This window comes from Oryctolagus cuniculus, chromosome 15, assembly GCF_964237555.1.
Source record: "Oryctolagus cuniculus chromosome 15, mOryCun1.1, whole genome shotgun sequence".
NCBI lineage: Eukaryota > Metazoa > Chordata > Mammalia > Lagomorpha > Leporidae > Oryctolagus > Oryctolagus cuniculus.
The window spans coordinates 43313273-43337689 of NC_091446.1; the positions used below are offsets into that span (position 1 = coordinate 43313273).

General features: G+C 43.0%; 1 protein-coding gene across 9 annotated transcripts in view; it reads left to right on the forward strand.

Moving 5' to 3' along the window:
- SGMS1 (sphingomyelin synthase 1) overlaps window positions 1-24417 on the forward strand; it is a 337794-nt gene that overhangs the window by 39246 nt on the left and 274131 nt on the right. For 8 of the 9 annotated variants that reach the window (XM_051823915.2, XM_051823912.2, XM_070057669.1 and 5 more), the window contains exon 2: window positions 3614-3708. The gene's annotated coding sequence lies outside the window, so the exon portion shown is untranslated. Of the gene's footprint in view, window positions 1-3613; window positions 3709-24417 lie in introns of those variants that run through there. The other variant, XM_070057673.1, reaches the window with a different exon arrangement.

A 24417-nucleotide genomic window follows, 5' to 3' on the forward strand; every position in this document is an offset into this window, starting at 1 on the left:
GATCCGAAGGCTGGATCCAGGAGCTTCTTCTGAGTCTCCCACAGAGGTGCAGGAGCCCAAGGACTTGGGCCATCTTCCACTGCTTTTCCAGGCCAAAGTAGAGAGCTGGATTGGAAGTGGAGCAGTGGGGACTTGAACTGGTGCCTACATGGGATGCCAGCACTGCAGGCTGTAACTTTGCGTGCTATGCCACAGTGCCAGCCCCAGTATATTCTTTATTTGTTGGAGGCATAAGCTTGTGATTATAAAATAAACTGAAAGTATGTAATTATAAAAATTACAATAAGGAAGGAAGAAGGAGAGTGGGAGCATGGGCAGGAGGGAGAATAGAGTAGGTAAGTATCACTACACTCTGAAATCTGTATATATGAAATCTGTTCACCTTATATAAATACAAAATTTTAAAATTAAAAAAAAATCCCTGATAGCCTCACATTTTCTTCCAAGACCATCTTTATTTTTAAAATCTTTTAAAGATTTATTTATTTGGGCCAGCGCTGCGACTCACTTGGCCGATCCTCCGCCTTTAGTGCCAGCACCCCGGGTTCTAGTCCTGGTTGGGGCGCTGGATTCTGTCCTGGTTGCTCCTCTTCCAGTCCAGCTCTCTGCTGTGGCCTGGGAAGGCAGTGGAGGATGGCCCAAGTGCTTGGGCCCTGCACCTGCATGGGAGACCAGGAGGAGGCACCTGGCTCCTGGCTTCAGATTGGCGCTGCGCCAGCCGTGGTGACCATTTGGGGAGTGAACCAACGGAAGGAAGACCTTTCTCTCTGTCTCTTTCTCTCTCTCTGTCTGTAACTCTACCTCTCAAATAAAAATATAAAATCTTAAAAAAAAAGATTTATTTATTTGAAAGGCAAAGTTAGAAAGACAGAGCAGAGAAAGGGAGAGAGGTCTTCCATCTTCACTCCCCAAATGGCTACAGTGGCCAGAGCTGCTCCAATCCGAAGCCAGGAGCCAGGAGCTTCTACCAGCTCCCCCATATGGGTACAGGGACTTGGGCCATCTTCTACTGCCCTCCCGGGCCATAGCAGAGAGCTGGATCAGAAGTGGAGCAGCTGGGACTAGAACCAGTGCCCATATGGGATGCCAGCACTGCAGGCAGTGGCTTTACCCACTACGCCACAGCCAGCCCCCCAAGACCATCTTTTTAAAGTCAGAGGGTTCATCCGTCTGTTCTTACCCTTAAGTTTAAGAGCAAAGCTGGAAATGATCTGCACAAGTAAGGATAAGAGATTTAACTTAAAAAATGCATGCAATAATTTCACTCTACTCCATAATATATATTTGTTTCAATATTAACAACTTTTATTATTTACTTACTCCTACATAAAAATCTTTAAGTGAAATTGAAGTTTCTGAGCAGTACATCTTGTGTGTTCTTTTTTTTTTCTTTTAGTTTTGTGTAGCTCTTGGCATAACTCCTTGGTTAGTATTCCTGGGGGTGTAAGTGCTCCAGTTGTGAGGCAGTGAGTCATGGTCTTTCTCCTTTGTGGATTCCCAGCATCCTTGTGAGCAGATGTTCCAATCCTCAGGTGAAGGAGCAGCACAGAGATGTTCTTTCGATTTTAATCAAGCTAACAAGTGGAGAAGACAGGACTGAAAGCCAAATGCATGAGGGTCCTGGATCGGCTTTCCTGGGGGTTTTGTATGCCAGCGCTGTACAAGTTCAACATCAATAGCCCCAGCCTTGTGTGGGTACAGAATTTTGGTGATGAGCAGATGAAAGGCCCTATCAGGCCCGCATGGGGAAATAGCTCATGTAGCCCCAACTCTAGTTATGATGCTGCTCCCATATGGATTTGTGTCTGTACCATTGAATTCTGTTGTGGTTTACATTTTGTAAAAAATGAAAGGAAAATCTTCAACAGCAAATGATAACTGCCTTTTATTATGGCGAAGGTAAAAATTACCAGGGGAGCAATGTAATGCCTATTTTATTTTAGTTTGCCAACAGAGTGCCCTTTTGAGAAGGGGAAAAAGTGAAGTACACATATATGAAATGCCAAAAATATGTGAAGGGTTATTGTGTCTACAAGGGAAGTATAATTACCAACAGTAATTACAGTAATTGGTAATAATGAGTGTAGCACTAATGGCACTATTAAGAATGATTATGAATATGTATACTCAAGGAATCAATGGCACAGCTCTCATCCTCCACATGAGAATGTCTTTGGCCATTTGGCTCTGGGCTTGGTTTTTAGGAGAGCATCATATTGCAGGTGAGGGGGTGGTGAGGAGGATCTGTAGAGTGAGACAACTCTGAGCTTAGGTCAGAGACTTAAGCAGTATTTCTGGTGTTTGCTTATTGAATATCCTTGTCATACAGCATCTCAGAACTTTGCTGCCTTCTCTGGAAAATGGCATCAGGAAAGTCTTCTTGCCTCACAGGGCTGTGGGGAGCACCAAATGTCACAGATCATGGCAAAGTGAAAGGCGTGGGAGTGGTGGTGTGGATGTGACTGTTAGGCTAGACCAGGATGCCATGTTGCTGGGCAATGTGTAGATATTGTAGTTGAATGTACCTTAGATTGGATCTTTGCCTGAAAGAATGTTCAGGAATTCTGATGGGGTTGTATGAGTGCATATGGATGCCTACAAAGCCTGGTCTCAGAAATTCAGTCAGAGTGAAGAACATGAAGACCTAATGTATGGGAGACCCAATGTACACTGAAGTGACTGTGTTTAATAATAATATGTTGTATATTTGTAATTCGCAGACAGAGTAGAATTCAGCTGTTCTTACCACAGAACTGGAGGTGACTATGTGAGGTGAAGGAAATATTAATGAGCTTGATTGAACAGCATATACATATGACGGTTCCTCAGAAAGATCATGGAAAATGTGTATTATGCAAAACCTACACATAGATCTCAAATTTTTTTTTCCATCAGTTTTTAAAGATTTATTTATTTGAAAGGCAGAGTGAACAGAGAGAAAGCGCACACATGTGTGTTTCCATCCACTGGTTTGCTCCCTCAATGTCTTTAAGGTTTGGGGCTGAGCCAGGCTGAAGCCAGTAGCCAGGAACTCCATATGGGTCCCCCATGTTGGGGGCAGGGTCCCAAGTACTTGGACCATCTTCCGCTGCTTTCCCAGGCATATTAGCAGGAAACTAGATTGGAGGCACAGTAGCCAGGACTCCAACTGCTGTTCCTTTATGGGATGCCAGCATTGCAGGTGGCAACTTAACCCACTATACGGTAACACAGGCTCCTGCATCGAATTTAAGCTATCTTTTTAGTTCCATTTTCTACAGAGTTTTTGGAGTGCCTTTGTGTATCAAAAACATCATGTTGGACACCTTAAATATTTGCAGTTTTATTTGTCAATCATACTTAAGTAAAGCTGCAAATTAAAAAAAAAAGGACATTTACATGGAGTTTCTTTGTTCTAGAAGTTCCTAAATAGGGTGGGGCTGTGACGGTTCCCCACAGTCAATATGTAGTGGGGTGGTTTTTCTTCTTTTCATTTTTCTCCCTATTAAAAAAAAGAATTATAGCAATATTTTAATCTAGAGGCTTGCTATATATTAAGAACATTTTTCAACCGAATAGCATTAAGTTAATAAAACTCCTTGGTGATAACACGTTGTTCTGCTTATTGTTGCAGGGTGAAGGCAGCATGAGTGATTCCTGAATGTGCCTTTGGGCATATTTAACAGGCTTTTGATTAGGACAAAGAGAACAGCCACCCACACTGGAAAGGTGAGTAAAGATTTCTTTTTTGTATAACAGTTTTCAAACACCCTGAAGAGTTGAAAGAATGTACAATGAGTTCCTGTGTACTCACTCTGAAAAGTTAAGATTTGTTAGCATTTTGCCACATTTTCAATGTGTATGTAGGTTTGTACTTTTTTTTTTTTTTTTTTTTTTTTTTTTGCTGAAACGTGTGAAAGTTAGTTGCAGACATCATGACATTTTCTTCTAAATTCTTGGGAATATAGCTGCTAAAAATAAAGATATTCTCCCTTGAGAGACATTTTAGAACATTCGTAAACTCTGGTGACACAGAATCATTTAATTAACCAGAATTTTCAATTGAAGTATGTAACTTTGAGTTGTGCTCCCTTCAGAGTTGATAGAAATAAAGTCAGATTAAAATGCTTCTAAATAGTGATTGATTTAATGGGTAGCTAAGCAATGTGAATTTGTTTGATACGAGAGCTGTCTAAACATGAAGATGTGTATTCTGTGTATTCTTTGCACTCTGTGTATTCTTTGTTTGAAAGAGGGATTCCTGAGGCTGACGTTTGGTGTAGTGGGTAAAGCTGCTGCCTGTGACCTGGGCATTCCATATTGGTGCTGATTCCTGTTCTGGCTGCTACACTTCCAATCAATCTCCCTGCTAATGCACCAGGGAGAAACAGCAGAAGAAGGCCCAAGTCCTTGGGCCCCTGCTACCCTTGTGGGAGACCTGGATGAAGCTCCTGGCTCCTGGCCCATCCCTGGCCATTGTGGCCATCTGGAGAATGAACCAGCAGATGGAAACGTTCTTTTTGTCTCTCCCTCTCTCTTTGTACCTCTGTCTTTCAAAATCAATAAGTAAATTTTTTTTTTTTTTTTAAAGAGGATTCTTGGACTTCCTTCACTCAGTGCTATAAGCTGTACCATCCCCTGTAGCTAATGGTTTACGGTTATAGCACTGGATCCAATACCATTCTTGCCTTCTTCCTGGTCAGCATTCACAAGTAGACCAGTCTATGTGATCTAATGTAATCAGAGAACTTAATTGATTTTTAAACAGATTTATTTATTTATTTGTAAGGCAGAGATACAGAGGCAGAGAAAGAGACAGAGAAAGAGAGAGAGAGAGAAAGGTCTTACTGTTGGTTCACTCCTAAAATGGCCAGTGGCTACAATGGCTGGAGCTGTGCTGATCCAAAGGAGCTTCTTCTGGGTCTCCCATGTGGGTACAGGGGCCCAAGGACTTGGTCCATCTTCCACTGCCTTCCCAGGCCATAGTAGAGAGTGGATCAGAAGTGGAGCAGCCTGGAATTTAACCTGTGCCCATATGAGATTCTGGCACTGCAGGTGGTGGCTTTACCCGATATACCACAGCGCCGGCCTCTTAATTGATTTTTTTAAACCTAAACTTGTTGGAGAATGTGGAAAGAATATGACTGATCAAATGAAGTTGTGGTTAGTGTATTAAAATCAGTATTAGAGAGATTAAACATGATTACCATCCTTGTAACTTGATTACCTAGATTGAAACTTTATGTGAAACCTAAAAGATGTGCTCAAATAAGATGATCGTTGAAGATGCTTGCCCTTTATGGCCAATGACACAAACTTATCTGCAGTCCTTGCATGGTGGCTGTTAAGTATTCTGTATTCAAGTTTATATACAGCCCCATCTCAGGTGGTCCCTATGTGTCTAAGCATTTCTTTATAGATGTTTATGAACTAGAATTGCCTATGGAGAACATATTTTAAGGGAAGTCTATTTTACTAAAGCCATTTAGAGCAATGATAACTTCTTGTACTCTCATTTCTGATTTAGAGTAAAAGGTTAGTAACAGCAGTAAAGTTTCTTGGAAAGATACATTCAGATAAGCTATGTCTGGGGTCAGAGGTAGCTTGGAATCATCAGGTTTGGCCTCGGTATGGTTATGCTTAGGGAAGATGGGGAGGAGTAAGTGGGGGTTCACATGAGGCAAAAGGCAATTTGGAAGAGGAATGAAGGGAAGGCGTCTGGGCCCTGGCAGGCCCTCAGACCACTTAGATGTGAGTTAGTTTTTTCAAAAAATGAATTATTTATTTGAAAGAGTTATAGAGAAGGAGAGGGGGAGAGAGAATCTTTCATCTGCTGATTCATTCCACAAATGGCTGCAACAGTCAGCACTGGGCTGGGATGAAGCCAGGAGCCTTGAACTCCATACGGGTGTCCCATATGAGTGACAGGGACCCAAGCACTCAGGCCATCTTTGCCTGCGTAGGTGAATTGTCAGGAAACTGGATCAGAGGTGGAACAGCCGGGTCTCGAGCTGGCATGCAAATGGAATGATGGTGTCCCAGGCAGTGGCTTAACCTACTGTACCACAATGTCAACCCTTAGATATGGAGTAATTTTTAAGACCTGTCTGTTGAAGTTGCACATATATACAGAGTGTAGCTCAATATAATTTTGCAGTACACACCCATGGAGCCAGTACCCAGAGTAAGAACATTGTGGAACATTGTCTTCACAGCCTCATGCCTCTCTCTACACGCTGCCCCTTTCTGTGCATAACTACTCTCTTGACCTCTAGCAGCATAAATTAGCTTTCTTAGTTTTTCTTTGTGTGTGTGTGTGTGTGTGTGTGTGTATGTAATACAAGGGGTTTCCAAAATGTTCATGGGAAATGTGTATTAGGAAAAAAAAGTTGCAAAATTTTTTTGCACCAAAATTAACTTACTTTTTCAAGATTTATTATTTATTTGAGAGACAGTTACAAAGAAAGGGTGAGAAAGAGAAAGGTCCTCCACCCACTGGTTCACTCCCCAAATGGCTGCAATGGCCAGAGCTGGACCAATCTGAAGTCAGGAGCTCGAAGTGTCTTCTGGGTCTCCCACATGGGTGGCAGGGGCCCAAGCACTTGGGCCATCTTCTGCTGCTTTCCCAAGTCCATAAGCAGAGAGCTGCATCAGAAGAGGAGCAGTCAAGACATGAACCAGCGCCCATGTGGTATGTTGGTGCTGCAGGTAGAAGCTTAACCTATGGTGCCACAGCACTGGCCCCTAAACTTATCTTTTTTTTTTTTAAAAGATTTATTTATTTTACTTGAAAGTCACAGTTACACACAGAGAGAAGGAGAGGCAGAGGCAGAGGCAGAGAGAGAGAGAGAGAGAGGTCTTCCATCAGCTAGTTCACTCCCAGTTGGCTGCAGTGGCTGGAGCTGCTCCAATCTGAAGCCAGGAGCCAGGAGCTTCTTCCAGGTCTCCCACATGGATGCAAGGGCCCAAGGACTTGGGCCATCTTCTACTTCTTTCCCAGGTCATAGCAGAGAGCTAGATCAAAAGTGGAGCAGCTGGGTCTTGAATCGGCACCCATATGGAATGGCGGCACTGCAGGCGGTGGCTTTACCTGCTACGGCACTGCGCTAGCCCCCTAAACTTATCTTTAATTTGATTTTTCCGCAGGTTTTTTTTGAAGTTTCCTGTTACATAATGCAGATTGTACTCTTTTCTGCCTGCTTCTTGTTCAACAATGTGTTAAAGAGATGCCTCCATATTGTTGCATATAGTTACATATCGTTCATCTTCTTTTTAAAAAGTTTTACTTTAATTTTTTGATAGGCCAGAGAGGGAGAGATGGAGAGAGAAAGAGAAAAAAATCTTCCTTCTGTTGGTTCATACCCCAGATGTCTGCAGTGGCCAGGGCAATGCTGGGCTGAAGCCAGCAAGCAGCCCAGAAGTCCATATGGATCGATCTCTCATGTGGGTGGCAGGGACCCAAGGGTCTGGGCCATCTTCTGCTGCTTTCCCAGACACATCAGTAGGTAGCTAGATTGGAAGCAGAGCAGCTGGAACTCAAACCTGCACTGTTGTTATGGGATGCTGTCATAGAGGGTGCCTGAACCCACTATGCCACAATGCCAGCCCCAAGATTTGTTCATTTTCATTGCTATGGAGAGTTCCATTGCATGAGAATACAATAAGTTATTCTATGAGATGCAGGTTTTTTTTGGTGGGTTTGTTCATTGAGAGCGCCTCCAGCATGAATGGAGATTAAATAAGATTTTTTTTTTTTTTTTGACAGGCAGAGTGGACAGTGAGAGAGAGAGAGAGAAAGGTCTTCCTTTGCCGTTGGTTCACCCTCCAGTGGCCGCTGCGGCCGGCGCGCTGTGGCCGGCGTACCGTGCCGATCCAAAGGCAGGAGCCAGGTGTTTATCCTGGTCTCCCATGGGGTGCAGGGCCCAAGGACTTGGGCCATTCTCCACTGCACTCCCGGGCCACAGCAGAGAGCTGGCCTGGAAGAGGGGCAACCGGGACAGAATCTGGTGCCCCGACCGGGACTAGAACCTGGTGTGCTGGCGCTGCAAGGCGGAGGATTAGCCTATTGAGCCACAGCGCCGGCCATAAATAAGGTTTTAACCCATCATAGTTAGAGTGGAGGTAGTTGCAAGTTGTCCAACCTCAGGCTCCCTTCTGCTGTGACATGAAGGGGTCCAAACTACAGCTAGGAGATTGGAACACACTTGAAGGCCTGTGTGGTTTCTTCAGTCCTTTGAAGTTATTCTTCTTGTGACTCACCATTGTCCCTTTTGACTCTGTTCCCTGTGGGCACTGCTTTTCTATATCTTTTTCTCTGTCATTATTACTCCATCTACAGCTTCTCCAGGGAGACTCTGCAGAACATATCAAATGACAGACCATCAGAAAATAAAGTTTGTTAGATGTTGATATTAGGTATTAGGTGAAATTGTGGTCTTACATTTAAGGAGCTTGTCTTGTGGTTATAGATAGATTCATAGGAATGGGCCACATCCCAGTTATACTCTAGAATCCAGGGATGTAATCTTAGAGGCTTACATGGCTAAGGCTGGTAACATGACTCAAATTAGCATGGGTTTCTCAGGAATAACGGCCACTGTGGAGATTGAGTATATATCCCCTGCCAAATTTTGGCTGGACAAAACATGTCTGGCTGAATTGAGCAAGTCTACAAATTTCCAGTCTGTAGGGAATAGATGGTTCATTATAAGAAAGTGCTCCCCCATGAAATTTGGTTGGTTTTATGGCCAAATTATGTTTTTGTAAATAAAATTTTATTCAAACAACTTTATTCAAACAAAATGTTCCTTTGTTTACATATTGTACTGTAGCAATGGAGTTGAATAGTTGCGAAAGAGACTCGGGTTGAGTTATTGCAACAGTGACCATATGGTCCACAAGTCATAAAATATTTAACAAAACCTGAAATATTTACCCTGACCAAAAAATGTTGTCATTTCCTGCTTTACTTCACAAGAGCAAGGGTATAGTAATCATAATCTCTACAGTCGTGCAGAAATCTGAGCCATTAAGTTTAGTCTCAGCGCATTCATACATTCATGCATTCATCTATCCATTCATCCAACAGGTATTTACAGAGTGGCTGTTGCATTTCAGGCATAAGATGGTGATAATCAGATAATGTTCTTCCCTTTATACAATTTGCAGGAGGCTCCTATGAATTTGGAGGCCCACTCTAGGATTATGCTTTCTGTGCGTCAAACAGAACAATCATATGGAAGGAGAATTACCAAATCCTGCATTTAAGATGAATATTATGGCTTTTTTTTTTTTGACAGGCAGAGTGGACAGTGAGAGAGAGAGAGAGAAAGGTCTTCCTTTGCCGTTGGTTCACCCTCCAATGGCCGCTGCGGCTGGCGCGCTGATCTGATGGCAGGAGCCAGGTACTTCTCCTGGTCTCCCATGGGGTGCAGGGTCCAAGCACTTGGGCCATCCTCCACTGTACTCCCTGGCCACAGCAGAGAGCTGGCCTGGAAGAGGGGCAACCGGGACAGAATCCGGCGCCCCGACCGGGACTAGAACCCGGTGTGCCGGCGCCGCAAGGCGGAGGATTAGCCTACTGAGCCGCTGCGCCGGCCTATGGCTATTTATTTTAATTTTGTAAATTTGACAAATATGTATCCTATATAATCTAATGACTTTAGTCAGGAGGCATATGTAGTATGATACACACAGATTATTTTTTTAATAGATTTATTTATTTATTTGAAAGGCAAAGCTGCAGGGAAGCAGAGGCAGAGAGAGAGCGAGGTCTTCCATCTACTGGTTCACTCCCTGATTGGCTGCAATGCCTGGAGCTGTGCCGATCCAAAGCCAGGAGCCAGGAGCTTCCTCCGGGTCTCCCACATGGTCCTTGGGCCATTTTCCACTGCTTTCCCAGGCCATAGCAGAGAGCTGGATCGGAAGAGGAGCAGCCAGGACTCGAACCAGCATCCATATGGGATGCTGGCACTGCAGATGGCAACTTTACCCGCTACGCCACAGTGCTGGCCCCATACACACAGATTATTAGGGTCTTAAATGTCACGAATGTCTGCATGTGGTAGCAGCAGACTGTTTGAGACAGCTATGTCTGGAGAAGGGCTGATGAACTTTGAAGTGCTTATCACAGCAAGCCAAGTGACCTCTAATCTTATGCTGCTTTAGTAATAAATAATAACAGAAAGAACAGCAAACCAAGATAATACAGTTGGAATGTGGTGTAACAAATCTCTGTTGGTATGCTTATCTGTTTGCTTACTCAAGGTCATACAAGTTTGTAGGAGACTATAGGGGACATTGCAATGAACAAAGAAAATATGGAAATTTTTTTACATTTCTCTAAGGAATTTGAAACATGTTTTTGACATCTTTTTAACCCAGGCAGCATTTTCATATGTGCTCATAAAGGGTTTATAGGTGTATATTGGGACTTGTGTGACTGCCCATTTACCACCCCAGACTTGCTGAAAACAAGAAACACAATCAGATCACATCAGTGAACCATCATAAACCATAAAAGCTGCAGTGCTTTCTTGTAGCCCCAGAGGTCTTTTAGGAAGTGAGATTGGACATTTCCAAGGATATGTCACAGAAAAATAGAATTAAAAGATAACTTTTTGTGGTGCAAAAAATTGAAATCCATGCAGTTTTTTTCTTAAAAAGATTTATTTATTTATTTGAAAGGCAGAGTTACAGAGAGGCAGAGAGGCAGAGGGAGGGAGGCAGAGAGAGAGAGAGGTATCTTCCTTCTGCTGGTTCACTCCCCAGATAGTTGCAATGGCCAGAGCTCATGCACAGTTTTTAATAATAGATATTTCCATTAACTTCTTGAAGATCCTACCTGGTTGGATATGGTAGTTGTAGTCATTTAGCTATGTAAAATAATTCCAAGATGTGAAAATGCATGGTATTTACATTTTGCCTTAGGAGCCATCAGGCATCAATTGGAATGTTGTTTGCTACCTTTTGAGACAGTAATTGGGTATAAAGAGTGTTTTTCTCTGAAATCCTAGGCTCTTCTAGGAAGAGCTTCTAGAGATGCCTCATTAGATAGTACAATAGATAATTTAGTGAATGTGACTAAATCTCCAAGATGGTATGTTTTGTTGATAAAGTTAATGTGCAGCCGATCTTTAGGCAGAAGGAATAATTTATATCCATTTCCATTATCCTACTTCTGATGTTTTTCTTTTTCCTAAAGATTTATTTATGTATTTGAAAAATTTATATATATAGAGGGAGAGACAGAGACAAAGAGAGATCTTCCATATGCTGGTTTACTCTCCAGATGGTCATATGAACCAGGGCTGAATGAGGCTGAAGCCAGAAGCTTCATCCTCGACTCCCATGTGGGTGGCAGGGGCCTTAACACTTGGGCCATCTTCTGCTGCTTTTTCCAGGCCATTAGCAGGGAGCTGGATTGGAAGTGGAGCGGCCAAGTCAGTATCCAATGCCCATATATAATGGCAGCATCACAAGCCTTGGCTTTACCGGTTTTCTCACAATGCCACCTCTTCTTAAGTTCTAAGATGTTTTAAAAATGATTTTGATTGGGGCTGGCGATGTGGCCTAGCGGGTAAAGCCACTGCCTGTGGTGCTAACATCCCATATGGGTGCCAATTCAAGTCCTGGTTGCTCCTCTTCCAATTCAGCTCGCTGCTATGGCCTGGGAAAGCAGTAGAAGATGATCCAAGTGGTTGGGCCCCTGCAGCCCATGTGGGAGACTGAGAAGAAGCTCCTGGCTCTGGGATTTGGATTGGCCTAGTTCTGGTTGTTGCAGCCATTTGGGGAGTGAACCAGTAGATGGAAAACCTTTCTGTCTCTCCCTTTCTCTGTCTGTAGCTCTACCTCTCAAATAAATAAATAATTAAAATCTTCAAAAAAAGGTGGTTTTGATTTAGAGGTAAAATGAGAATTGAGAAGACAGAAAATAAATGTCACAGTTGTTTTTCCTTGCAAAGTTGGGAACTGCAGGCTTACCCTTTTTGGTGAAAAAGTTTTCTCAAACAAATTTGATGATCGGCTTCATTGTCCTGTAACATTTGAGAAAATGAATCTTGTTTTTGATGAATCTTGCAACGTGTAAAGTTCTTGTCAAGAACTCCAGCCTCAGAAGTGTTTTGTCAAGGCTATCTAATCAAAACTTCTTTTTCAGTCTTTCCATTTTATTTTCAAGGATGTGGAAAGTACTGAAGTACAGATAAAGGTAGCCTGATAGAGTAAAATCATATTCTGTTGGGTGCAAGTGACTGAAAACCCAAGTCAGACTCTTTAGTGAAAATGTGTCAGCACAGGTTAACTGAAAGTCCAGAGATGGGGCTGCCTTCAGGACACGTATGACTGGGAATCCAAATGATGTCATGAGGACACATTCTAGTTGTGTGTCAGTAGGCTACAAATGGAGATCCCCACCAGCCTCCAGTTCACATTATTGAGCGATCATCCAAGGTACTACATAAGCAACATTCTTGGCCCTACTGGCCATGTGCCTAGTGCTGGGCCAGTCACCGTGGCGAGGGTTGTGGGCCTGTTGGGATTGCATTGCTTAGTTCATATGCTTCAGCCCTAGAGCCTCAGATCATTACAACTTCAGTTGAAGATGAAGCACAGGTCGATGGGCAGTGAGGAAAGGTTCCCTCCAAAGGAAAATCAAGGTAGTTACCAGGAGAGTCAGTGGGTGCAGGAAGGTAGCCTAATTATTATAATTATTATTAATGCATCTTTTTATGGTTTGCAATGCATTTCCAGGTGTATTTTCTTGTTTGATGTGAAAAATGTGTCAAGGAGGCAGAATAAAGAAGTGATTAAGCACATGGATCCTGGTGCCAGACTGAGTTTGATTATAAACTGCATAAGCTTTTGGACAAATCATTTAACCTCTCGGTACTCCAGTTTCTTCAACTGTGCAATAGGAATAAAGACACTGACCTTCAAGGGTTCTAGGAGGAACAAATTAATAGACATTTGCTGGGCACTTAGCACAGAGACTTATGTGTGCTGGTCTCTCTGTCTCTGGGTACAGTTGCTATCCATTTCATTTGACAGGTGTGGAAATCTAAAGTCACGTGTCCTATGAGGATCAACAGTCTGTCCCCTCATGTGTTGCTGTGTTGGGATTCTGGGTCATTTGTATTAATCATAAATCAAGGAAGCAGAGACCAAAACCACTGCAAAGTAGGCCTGCTTTGTGGAAGTACCCATGTGTATTACTGCCTATTCCCCTTGTAAGTTGGTCTTTCACGGCCCATATGAAGAGAGCCTCCAGATATACTCAGGATAACATTAGCTATGAGGAAGTTCACACTGGGATTGTTACCCCTTGGTGGGTACATGCTTGGGACAATCAGGGAAATCAAGGGTTGGCATGCACTCAGGAAATACTTGCTGATTGTTTAAATCAGATCCAGTCTTCCAAGCTTTTGGGGAAACAAAGATTTTTTTGGTGGGAGTTGACTTGAACCTGTCAGTGTGGGGAGGACATAATGACTGACCCAGAGGTTGGGCTCACAGCAGAATGTTGCTTTCCTAGGCCTGTAGCCAGTTCTGTCTAGAAAGAAGACACCATTTTCCTCCCTAATAGTGTGTCCTCACTGAGAATGTTGTTGTGAGAATTGGTCAAGTGAATGAATGAAGGAGGATTGCTCTTGGGACTCAGACTTTGATATGACCCAGACATGTCAGGAGGGTCGTGTTTCGTTCTGAGGTAGTGACAATGGTTTCTTTGTATTTACTGTGGACTCAGGACACGGAATACTTAAAGTATTGCTGTGTGTAATGCATGATACACTCCCCAAATATGCAGTTCTGGAAGCAGGAAAAACTTAGCAGCACACACAGTTTTGGCTTTCCCTGCGGTGCTTTTGAGGAAAAAATGGTGCTGTTCAGTATTGGCAAAGCTGCCTGGTGGCCAGGCCCACCCGCTTCCCTGGATGACAGGCTGTGCCCTGCAGTTACTGTTTCCTCCCCCAGTGCAACTGTGCCTCTTGTGTGGGAGGACCTCAGCTATTTCTTGAATGAATAAACCCTTCTGAACTAGGCCTTTGCCTTCATTTGCAACTTCTTTTGAAAAGAAACTGTTTACCCTGTAGATTCTGCAAGAATTTCAGCTCTGAGTCTTATATCACAATTTGCCTGAAAACACCATAGTTTTTGTTGTTTCTTTAGATGGGGGTGGTGGTATTTAAGTATTGATTCCAACACCTGGTTTTACAATGATATGGATATTCCAAATACCAACACCTTTTCAGAGAGTAAAGGGATTAGCTACTAATTCTGTGGAAAGATCCTAAATTTGCCAAACACTTGTGGAAATCATACTAGGTTCTTTTTATTTTTATTTTTTTTTTATTTTTTGACAGGCAGAGTAGGCAGAGAGAGAGAAAGGTCTTCCTTTGCCATTGGTTCACCCTAAAATGGCCGCTGCGGCCAGCGTGCTGCGGCCAGCGCACCGCGCTGATCCAAAGCCAGGAGCCAGGTGCTTCTCCTGGTCTTCCATGGGGTGCAGGGCCCAAGTAATTGGGCCATCCTCCACTGCACTCCCTGGCCACAGCAGAGAGCTGGCCTGGAAGAGGGGCAACCAGGACAGAATCCGGTGCCCCGACCGGGACTAGAACGTGGTGTGCCAGTGCCGCCAGGCGGAGGATTAGCCTAGTGAGCCGCTGCGCCGGCCCATACTAGGTTCTTCATTTAATCCTACCTAACTTTGTTTTGAGCTCCTCTGGAGCCTTTTGCCTTGTTAAGTAGTCTGGGATTGAATATTAAAAGTTTCTTCATAGCCTTTAACCTGACCCCATTTTAAAGCTAAGAAAATAGGGTTGACCTTATTTCCTGTAATGTCAGCCACAAAAGTAATAACCACCCTGGTTTCTTGACAACATTCTTACCTTTCTTCTGTAGGAGAGGGAATGGAGGCATAGCCAAGGTATGGTTGGATAGCCACAAGCCTGCTATTAGCAGTCATACATACACTATACTCACAACTGATGTGGGCCAGTGTGGTGAGACCGGAGCTCTAAAACTGACCAGATATCTGAAGAAAACTGAGGGCTTGAACAAGCACCCTGTGCCCAGTTACCCAACCCCCTCCCACCCTTTATGTTCTCGTTTACTGAGTCTGGTGTCTCAGGTGAAGCTACTATGCATTCAGGACTGGGAATCTTTGAACTGGAGCAGTAGTTTGTAAAATGCGGAGCCTGCAGACAGCAGCATCAGTATCACCTGGTAACTTGTTAGAGGAATTGAAACTCCTAGGCTGGGGCCAGCAACCGGTATATTAATGAGCTCTCCTGCCGACTTTTTTTTTTATTGTTGTGAAAACAGAATTTACCATTTTAACCATTTTTAAGAGTGTTACATTTCAGTAGGGTAAAATATATTCACTTTGTTGTGCAACAAATCTCCAGAAGTTTTTCCATCATGCAGATCTGAAATACCATATCCGTTAGACAGCTCCCTTCCACTAACCTCTGGTAACCATCATTTGACTTTGTTTTCATGAATTTGATGACTTCGTATACCTCCTGTAAGTAGAGTGTCAGGGGGACTCAAATTTGAGAACTGCTGAGCCCCTAAAACTGGATTTGGCTCCTCTCATATAGGCCAGATTGTAAATCTCCAACTAACCCTGTCCCCGTGGTCCTTTCTCTGCCACCTTGCTGTTCTGTGTGGGTTTGATCACGTTGCTCACTTTCCCTGAAGTGGTCTCCTCATTTGTATAGAGGGGAACAACCTAGTTTGCAGAGCTGTGGGAAATGGGAAATGCTTACCCACAGGTGAAAGTGTTTTGTCAGTTTTCAGACAGTGTACAAAAAAGCCAGGGAGTGCAGATTGTAATATCCACTCTGTATTTGAAGGGCGGTGTTCTCCCACAAGCTTAGGCTGTTTCACCTCTGCCTCCCCTGTTTCTTACCCATTGCTTACCTGGTACTGTGTGAATGGGATTCACAGGTGTGCTAATAGCACATTTTGATTTAAGTTTCTTGCATGTAGATTTCATTTTCCTTGGATTTAATAATTGTCTTGCTTTTAGCAATGTGACTTTCTTTGCACTTAGCATTAATTTCATGACAAATAGCCTTGCATGTGAATCTTCTCTCCATACCTTAACACATGTTTTGACAATTGCCTTTTCTGGAAGAGCTCTCACATGGCATCTCCTGCCTCACTCCTGTCTAGACTCCACTTGTCTGTAGGCCCGCTGTGCACTGTTTCCTGGGACTCTGCCTTTGGTTCCGTTCTGGGGATGTCTCTTATTGTGTTCCTGCATTGGCTTCCTTGTCCCTCATCTCCTATTCTTGTTTTATTCCCTTATTTTGGCAGAGCACATTTTCGGGAAGCATCTTAACAAATTACACATGGGAGGTAAGACTTTTGGGTGTTATATACCTGAGAATGTCACATTCATATATAATTCATAGCCTGGCTTGGTGTGGAATTCCAGGTGGGAAATCACTGAGCTGTGGAGTAGGCAAGGCGCTGTTTGTTGTCTCTCGGCATGGGGCACACGTTGACTCCCAGGCCTTTGTAAGGTGGCTTTGTTTTCGTGCTTTTTCTCCTAGGTTCCCGGTTCTTCTCCTTATCTTCAGTGTTGGGAAATCTCATGGTCATATTCCTTGGTGGGTAGTCTGTTCTCATTTCTTGGCCTGAGGTCCCACGGACCCTTTCAGTCTGGAAGGTCACAGCCTTCATGTTTTAGAAATTCTTCTGAAGTATGTGTTTTCCCTGTTGTCTTGCTCTGGAATATCCTGTTGAATGTTGCCTTGTCCCACCTCTCTTTTCTCCTATTTTCTGTCTCTGCTTTATGTCCCACCTCTCTTTTCTCCTATTTTCTGTCTCTGCTTTAACGCTTTTTTCCTTAAGCTGTTTCTTAAATTTATCTCTTAGCCTATTAAATTTTCCTTTTATTTATTTTCTGTTTTCTGACAACTCTTTTATTGTTGCTTTTCTCTGAATGCTTTTATTTTATACAATCCTGTTTTTTTTTTTTTTTTTTTTTTGACAGGCAGAGTGGACAGTGAGAGAGAGAGAAAGGTCTTCCTTTGCCGTTGGTTCACCCTCCAATGGCCACCGCGGCCGGCGCACCGCGCTGATCCGATGGCAGGAGTCAGGAGCTTCTCCTGGTCTCCCATGGGGTGCAGGGTCCAAGCACTTGGGCCATCCTCCACTGCACTCCCGGGCTACAGCAGAGAGCTGGCCTGGAAGAGGGGCAACCGGGAAAGAATCCGGTGCCCTGACCAGGACTAGAACCCGGTGTGCCGGCGCCGCAAGGCGGAGGATTAGCCTAGTGAGCCGCAGCACCGGACACAATCCTGTTATTTTATGACAGAATATTTTTTCTTAGCTCTGTTAGCCTGAAGTTGTTTTTTTTTTTTTTTTTTAAGCTTGCTTTTTCTGGGTAATTTTTCTTTCAAGTTCCTTTTTCCTCCCATTTGTTTCTATCTTTCATATTAGATCCTCTTTTTATGTGTCTGATGATCCTTGAATGTCTGTTTATGATTAAGCATATGGCTTCATAAATTGCAAAATTTAGCTTCTTTGGGTCTGTTATGTCAGTTGCTGTTATCTGATTTCCAACTTTAAAGTTTTTAACATTTTGCTATCTGCTCCTGTTTTCTCAGTCCTTGTAGATTTTTGCCTTTAAAAAGAAATAGCTGCTGTTGTATTGGGATTTTAAGAGGATGAGGAACTAAATGTGTGTTCATCTACTGTTTTAAAAGATTCAGGTCAGGATTTGTAGTGTTGGTGGTTTGGTCAGCTGCACACCTGCTGCCATGAGCATTAGCTGGTGTTCTTTTATTTTTAAGGCATGATATATATTTAGATGGTCTCCGCAGAGACTTTGGCTTTCTTGTTAAGTCTGCAGTAACTGCCTCTTTTTTCAGCTGAAGGCACTTATTTCAGGTGCTAAAATACCAATAAATTTATAAATGATAATTGGGCCTTGTGATTAAAGAATTCTAAAAAAAAAAAAAAAACACCTCAGTGGTGTTTCTAAAGGGAATTTTCTGAGGGTAAGCGTATAATCCTTAGATTAAAATGCAGCTGACACATTAAACCTTTCATGAAAAGCCAAATAATAGGCTTTAATGCCGTTTGCCCTTGACCACCCACAAAGGACATTCCTGCAGGCCACAGAGATTGGGCATAAATGCAGCATAGAGAGTGGAGCTGTATTTGTGATATTGATCCCTAGTAAATGTTTCAATAAAGCATTGAAGCTCAGACCATCAGAGTAGGGAGAAAACTATTGTTAGCTTTAATTTTGACAGCAGGTCTCTGCAAAAACGAGGAGGTTAATTTAGGAGGGTAGAATGGTTTGTTGAAGTCTGGAGCCAGGAGCTTCATCCTGGTCTTCCATGTGGCTGGCAGGGGGCCCAAACACCTGGACCATCTTCTGCTGCTTTTCCCATGTCAATAGCAGGGAGCTGGATTGGAAGTGGAGCAGCCAAGACTGAACGGGCATCTATATGTGATTCCAGTGTCGCAGGTGGCAGCTTTACCTGCTACGCCACAATGCTGGCCCCTAAATGTCCCCCTGCCCTTTTATTCATTAATATAAAGAGAACAGATTTTATGCATTCCATAGTTACAGTTCCAAGAAGATGGTGATAAACCCAGCTCCTTTCTGTGCTCTCAGAAGCTGTGTGTCTTCTGTCACATATCCTTGTTTCCTTCTGAGGAAGTCCTGGCTTATTGTGCAGTGACTGAGATGGTTGCTCCTGACCCTCGCCTTGATTAGATAACAGGAACCCTCTTCAAAAGCTCTTCAGTAGCTCCATCCCTAGGAAAGCAGGCAGCTTCCCTGCTGATTGCTGTGGAATCTTGCCCAAGATTCTTCCCTTTGGCTGTGCAGAGCTATGTGCAAAACACAGAGATTACTTTCTGTTGAAAAGGCTTGGCCTGTTTATGAAGCTTTGAGGAAATCAGATTTATAGGTTTCCCAAGTTTAGGAAGTAGCTCACTCTGGTTATTGAAGGTGCTGACGGTAGAGGGTGAATTTCAGTTATTTTCTTGAGGTGGAATTAAAATGAAGAAGCAGTACAGTACTGCAGAGACTCCTGGTTGTTTAAATTATGAATCCTTACATGTTAGGAAAAGGACATTTTTGTTTAATTAGCAACTCTTCCCTTTCTCTGTACTTTTGACTCTTGCCGATGCTGTCCAAATATGTGTTCTTATTTCTGTATGTATCTGGTGGTGAAAGAAACCGGAGGAGCTATGTCCATTACTTAGCAAACATAGACATGGGTTTTCAGTGCCAAGAGGGAACCCTGCAGATAATGATGGCTTAGCTGTCTAGTGCCCAGCTTGGGTTTCCTGAGTTGCGTCATCCTGGTTGATTTTCTCAGTTGCTGTCTCTCCCACAGTTCCCCCTTTTAAAGCTGTAGCCCAAGCATGAGCAAAATAGCTCTCGTTACTATCAGTCTAACTGAAGAAGCTGGTGACTTCCAAAAGACTTCTCAACTCTTTGTGAAGGTGAGCAAAGGAGACTAAATCTTTTTTTTTTTTAATTAAAAGATCTGTAACTGTTATTTGCAGAAACTACCAGTTTCTGATATCGCCAGAACAGTTCACCCCCAGAGCTCGACATCCCAGCTCCATGCAGTATGTATAGACTGCCAAATGAAAAAGCCAACAAGAACCAAATACATAGGGTTTCCCACTGGATTTAGATTATATGCCCACGGGACAACCAATGTTTAGAATTCTGTTCTATTGCCAATATAATGTTGTACTTAATATGTGCTAATTATCATTTATATTCTTTAATAAACTTCTGTTGGGAGAAGCTTATCTTATATATACATTATAACATATGGGACATCAAAAGTGCTATTGGAAAATGAAGGATTCAATTTGTGACGTAGATGACTTTTGTGATCCAAAAAATATGTAAACTATTTTGAGACAGAAAACAGCTTTGTCATTTGTCATTTGAGATTGTCATGAATAGGCCCCTCATCTGGCTGAGAATTTAACTACCCGGTTTCTCTGTGGGAAAAATTGTCCTTTAGAAAGAATGAATGAAATATTCTATCTATTGTGAGACTCCCCCAGCTTTTGGAGGGTGGTAAGAAGAAAGGGTAGCATTATTGGAATTTGACTATTCTGCCAAAAGGAGTGTGCAGCAGGGACAAGGATGACTGGTCAGGTGCTCTGTAATCGGCATCCTTGAGAGTACTGGCTTTTCACGTGACGCCGCAGTATGCAGTGCCTTGTGTGGAAGACACAGTTGCAACACTGAGAGATTTACTGCTGGTCCATAATGAGGACCAACTGGCCATGGCATGTGTTTTAAGGATTTGTTTACTTATTTACTTGAAAGGCAAAATAACAGGAAGAAAGGGAGAGATGGAGCAGAGAGAGATCTTTCATCTTCTGCTTCACTCTCCAAATTCCCCAACCTCTGGGGCTGGGCTAAGTAGAAGCCAGGAGCCATGAACTCCATCTGGGTCTCCCACTTGAATGACAAGGGTTCAAATGCTACTGACTTCCCGGGCACATTGGTAGGAAACTGGATTGGAAGTATCCAGGAACTGGCATGGTTTCTGAACTTACGCCCCCAAGTGGGATTGCTGGATTAGTTGGTAGTTATGTTTTTAGTTTTTTGAGAAGTCTCCATGCTGCTTTTCATAGCTGCTGGAGCTTTTGCATTCCTATCAGCATTATGCAAGATTCTGATTTCTCTGTGAGCTTGCTGCTACTTGTTTGTCATTTTGATAATAGCCATTGTAACAGGGGTGAGGTGATATCTCATTTTGATTTTAATTTGTATTTCCCTGATGATTAGTGATGTTAAGCATTTTTCCCTGTGCCTTTGGATATTTGTATGTATTCTTTGAAAAATATCTATTGACTCCTATGCCCATTTTGTAATTGAATTATTTATTTATTGCTATTCAATGTTAGGAATTCTTTATACAAGGGGGATTTAGAAAGTTCAGAGAAAAATAGAATTAAAAGAGAATGTGCATTTTCCATAAACTTTCTGAAGTCCCTGTCATATATTCTAATCACATACACATATGTGTGTATGGCTTGCAGATATTTTCTCTGATTCTGTCGGTTACTGTCTTACCCTGTTGATTGTTTCCTTTGCTGTGCAAAAGCTTTTCTTTATTAAGCTCACTTAATTGTTTTTGCTATTCCTGTTTGTTTTCCATGTCATATCCAAGGAATCATTGCCAAATACAGTGTCAAGTTTTATCCCTGTCTTCTTCCAGGAGTTTTCTGATTTCAGATTTTATGTTCAAATTTTTAATCCATTTTGAGTAATTGTAATTTCCTTTCTTTTGATATGGCACAGTTTATTGAAATGATTGTCCTCTCTTTATTGTATATTCCTGGCATTTTAGTTGAAGATCAGTTGACTGCATATGCGTGGCTTTTTTTTTTTTTCCTGGATGATTTCCTGTTCAGTTGATCTATATATGTCTGTCTTCATGTTAGTGCCATATTATTTTGTTCTTTGTTTTTCTTGCTCAAAATTGATTTAACTATTCAGAGTCTTTTGTGTTTCCATATGAACTTCATGTTTGTTGTCTTCTATTTACAGAAGTAAAAAAGAATCTGTGGGATTTTGAGAGGGATCGTTTAGATTTCTTTGAGTAATATGGACATTTTAGTAATTTTTTTGTAGTTCAGGAACCTAGGGTTATCTTTATATGTCCTTTTTTAATTCCCTTTGTTAGTATTTTAGGGTTTTCTGTATACAAATATATCTCCTCTTTGTTTAGGTTTGTTTCTAAGTATTTTATTTTTGTGGTGCTATTGTAAATGGGATCCTTTTCTTAATTTCCTTTCTGGGTTTTTCACTGTTGGTATATAGAAACACAACTCATTTCTGTATATTTTCATGTCATGTAAATTTGTTTAGTTTTCTTATTCTAACAGGGTTTTTTTTAGTAGAGTCTTTAGTGTTTATGTATATGATCATATTACTTGCAAACTGAGATGAGTTTACTTTTTTTTCTTCAACTTGGGTGCCTTTTATATTTCTTCGTCTTGCCTAATTGCTCTGGATTAGGACTTCTGCTTACGTTGAATAAAAGTGAGTATGGGCATCTTGTTCCAGATCTTAGAGGAAAGGCTTTTAGTTTCCCCCCCATTGAGTGTATGACATCAATTGTGGTCTTTGAGTTAGTGGCCTTTATTGCTGAGAAAGTTTGCTTCTATACTTATTTTATTGAGAGTTTTTAACAGAAAAGAGTGTTGAATTTTGGGTGCCTTTTCAGCATGTATTGAGATGGTTATGTGATTAGGGCCATAGTTTTCAAGTAGAATGTGTGTCCTGGGGTTCTTCCTGCCACAGTGACAAAGGGGTGTGCAGAGAGCTCTCAGAGGAAAGGTAGTCTGGTGCTGTGTCTTCTGTAGAGTTCTCTGTTCATGTTAGAAACCTTGGTATGGAGGCCGGCGCTGTGGTGTGGGGAGTGAAGCCACTGCCTGCAGTGCCGGCATCCCATATGGGCACCAGTTTGAGTCTGAGCTGCTTTACTTTCGATCCTGCTCTCTTCTGTGGCCAAGTAGAAGATTGCCCAAGTTCTTGGGCTCCTGCACCTACGTGGGAGACCTGGAAGAAGCTCCTGGCTTCGGATTGGTCCAGCTGTGGCTGTTGTGGCTGTTTGGGCAGTGAAGCAGTGGATGGAAGACCTCTCTCTGCCTCTGCCTCTGCCTCTCTCTCTCTATAACTCTGCCTTTCAAGTAAATAAATACATTTTTTTTAAAAAAGAAACCTTGGTCTATATCGTTATAAATAATGCAAACAGGGCCTGCAGTTTATTTTCTTTCCATAAATAATACTAGAAAAGAGAAATGCAGAAGGTAGCGAACAAGACCAGAATAGAGTGATGAAGGGAAGCTAAAGTAAGAGGAAAACAAAAAGCATGCCTTTCTAACTGGCAGGCATTCGCAGCTTATGTATATTTAGTTTAAAAAAATCAGCAAACAGCTAGGCATCTTTGCAGTTCTGTGTTTTTTATTAATTTTGGCAAGGTCTTTGAATCAGAGTTTTGCTTTTTTTTTTTTTTTTGACAGGCAGAGTGGACAGTAAGAGAGACAGAGAGAAAGGTCTTCCTTTTCCATCTTCCTTTCCCCCAATGGCCGCTGTGGCTGGCACGCTGTGGCCGGTGCACCGCGCTGATCCGAAGCCAGGAGCCAGGTGCTTCTCCTGGTCTCCCATGTAGGTGCAGGGCCCAAGGACCAGGGCCATCCTCCACTGCCCTCCCGGACCACAGCAGAGAGCTGGACTGGAAGAGGGGCGACCGGGACAGAATCCGGCGCCCTGACCAGGACTAGAACCTGGTGTGCCGGTGCCGCTAGGTGGAGGATTAGCCTAGTGAGCCACGGCGCCGGCCTGAATCAGAGTTTTAGCAATGGAAACTGTCAAATACTTCGTTATGGAAGATCTTGGTATGAACACGTGGTTGTGGAGCTACAGTGGTGGAAGGGCCTCTCCCCTGCCCCAAGTCTGAAGAGAACCTCAGAGCACTGCAGAGCACACTTGAAACCCTGCACTGTTACTGTTTCATGGGCAAGGCATTGTGACTTCTTTAGGTGCTGGCAGATGCTAGTGTTGGGGAGCCAGGAACAGGTAGTTTGACCTCAGACCATCCTCTGCCCTCACACAAGGAGGCCTGCCCAGACTTTCTCTCCGTGTTATCTGAGAAGCTTGTGCTAGGTGGATTCCCTTGTGTACTGCAGTACTCTAGCGTTTATGGTTGCAGTCCCATCCTGGTGATGAGTTTCAGGAGTTGCTTCATTTTGCCCAGAAGAAGAAATGCTAGCATTGAAGGCAGTGGCTTTGCCCTGGAGCCTGATTTACAGAACAACTGTGGTCAGCTGGCCAGGGAATACTTTACTGATGCAGTTGTCTTTCTAGGTAAGGAGATAGGTGTTCTCTGTGTTAGCCAGGTCCTGTGGAGAGAATCAATAGGATATATTAAGGGGTATTTGTTGACTCGTGTGTTTATGGCAGCTGAGAAATCTCACTGTCATCTGTAGGCTGGAGACCCTGGGATGCCAAGGTCCAGAAGCCTCAGAACCAGGCAATCCAAGGGTATAGCTCTCAGGTCCATGCTGAAAGCCTGAGTGCCAACAAGGGGGTCACTAGTGTAAGGCCAGAAGCTGATGTTGGAGGCAAGATAGCTGTGTCCCAGCTCTCAGAGCCAGAGACAAATTCCCCTCTGTATTTAGTTTCTCCAGACCCCTAGCCAGTGAATGGTGCCCACCTACCTCAGGGCGCAGTCCTCTCACCTAGTCCACTCAGACTCACCTGCTAATCTCTTTTGGAAACGCCTCAGTAGACACTGGTGCTTAGTGCCCAGCAGATGTGACTGTCATCCTGTTAGGTATTATTGTGCCGGAGTGATACTCAAGAATCGTGACGTGATCAGCACTACATGCTGCCACTCTTCACGTGCCACCCTCCCAGGCAACTGT